We start from the raw sequence: 2,500 nt of genomic DNA on the forward strand, positions 1-2,500 counted from the left end.
GCACCCCTCCCACGCCGCGCACTCTAGGGTGTAGCTATCTATGACCAGCGTCGCACGGGTTTCCTTTGTATGCGGGCTGACCTGGCTTAACCCCCCCTCCCCTCCCCCCTCCCCTACCACCCCACCCCACCCCTCCCCCCCAACCACCTACCATACAGCCACGACGTCTTCCATCCAGTACCGAACACATCCTCCGCATCTTCCTCTCTCCTTCCTCAGTGTCCCAGGATGAAACTTACAACCGTATCCTTAGTCCTTTTGCCATTGCCATAGTCACCGTAGCGATACGACCGTCTGCAGTTGCGAAGGACAATGATGTTGCCGTCATACTCTTATTTTTTTCTCCCAATACATGCCGGAAAAGGCGTACACACAAAGCGAAAACAATGCAACTGGAGATGCGACAATGCGAAGACGACGGCAAAAACCACAAGACGAAAATGACCAAAACGAGGCCGTTAACCCTGACACACACGACAGACCACTAGCTTCGACGGTGACCTCATTTAACCTTTGTTATCATTCGAGCTTTGACGTACGCAGAGCTCACGGTATCACGGAAGAGTATTGATATCACCATCAATGCTAAAAAAAGACTTGTTATGAACAGGATATTTTATCGTGTTAGCATGGTTATAATTACTATCACGATGATAAGGATTATATTCAATGTTATGATTAATTATGATAATAAAAGTGGTATCATGGATGTCAAAGGAATAATGACATGATATTTGTGATGATAATAATAATGATAACTATAACTATAAATGTGGATTGTGATACAGTACTACTGCTAACACTAAAAATAACATCATTATCATCATCATCTTCGTCCTTACATCATTATCTTCATTATCACCATCTTCATTACAATATTGATAGCAATGACAATAATAACCATGATAATAATAGTAATAATAATAATGACAATATGAATGAATGATAATGATGATAATAACAGTAAGGACAATGAAAACATTAGAGATAATGTAATGATAATAATGATGATATTAATAATGGTATGAATGAAAATAATCATAATGGCATTAAAAATAGGCTTATGATGACAATAATAACAATAAAACAATAACAATGATAATAATGCTGATACCTTCATTAGCAATGATATCTAATAATAACAACAACAATAATTATGATAATAATAATGTTGATGATAATGATACTGACAAAAATAATAACAATTACAATAGTGATGATGATAATGATAATAATAGCAATACCAATAATGATAATGGAATGTGATAGATAAAATTATAACAATTTTAGTGATGGTAATAGTAATAAGATAATAATAATGTTGATGATAGTAATAAAATTAACATTTATGACAAGGATGAGGATGACAATGATTATGCTGATAATTATATAAATATTAATGATGATAATGATATAATTATTAATGTTAATAATGATATAGATATTAATGATCCTTCTGATTATGATTATGTCTACGAAACGAATAATAATGATATTATGATGATAAAAAATTATAGTGATGATAATAACAGTAATTGTAATGATGATGACAGAAAAGATAAAAATTTTGATAACAAAAAGATAAAATGATATCTCTATTACCATCAATTATAACACTGATAATAATGATGGCAAAGACAACACATAATAATGATGAAGACGATGTTAGTTATAAATAATTACAGTAACAGATGATATTATTGATGATAAGTATGACAGTGATAATAATAATAACAGTGAGATTATGATAACAGTAATAATAGTAATAATAATACGTATCAATATTATAATTCTTATTATTATTATAATTCCTTATACAAATGGTGATATAATGATACTAACACAACTACTATATTTGATAATAATAGCAATTTATCGTATCAATAAAAACATCAACAATGATAATAACGATAACAAAAGAGATAGTATTATAACACTGATTATTATTAATTGCATTATTACTATTGCCTTCTTCTTATAATTACTGCTATCATTATCATTATCATCTTTCAAATCATTGTTGTTATTATCGCTATCATTATCATTATTTCTGATATTAACACTATCGTTATTATTATCATTGTCGCAGTAGTCACGTGCTTATCACTATAATCAACATAATGATAATAAATTATAATATCATACTACACACTCAGACTCTGTATCTGGTAGCTGCCCTTGTTTCCTCTATCAATTTCATATATGTTCGTACTTTTTCTTTTATATCGTGACACAACGGTTCTATATTCTGAGATGTAACATCCTCCCTGTAATTTATGATGTTAATTATGTCCGTTAAGTCTGCAGGTCTTGGCTGGGACCCACTAAGTGCTCTTGAATTTCCTAAGAACATCCTGGAATTCTGTTTATATACTACGGTTGGCTGTTGTTACGGCTGTTTCATAAATCTGAGTGAAATGTATGTTGCATGAATTATACCGTACTATGAGGGGAAACTTAACTTTTTTTGATAAGTGTTTATGTTGTCTGATTGCAATAC

The 2,500-nt window shown here is 31.6% G+C and overlaps 1 protein-coding gene across 11 annotated transcripts in view; it reads right to left on the bottom strand.

The window, feature by feature from the left end:
- Positions 1 to 2,500, bottom strand: part of LOC122264822 (glycine receptor subunit alpha-2) — a 558,543-nt gene that overhangs the window by 334,916 nt on the left and 221,127 nt on the right. The gene's annotated exons all lie outside the window — the stretch shown is intronic.

The sequence above is a fragment of the Penaeus japonicus genome, unplaced genomic scaffold, assembly GCF_977035675.1.
Source record: "Penaeus japonicus unplaced genomic scaffold, GWHDUDI00000001_assembly GWHDUDI00000004, whole genome shotgun sequence".
Lineage (NCBI taxonomy): Eukaryota > Metazoa > Arthropoda > Malacostraca > Decapoda > Penaeidae > Penaeus > Penaeus japonicus.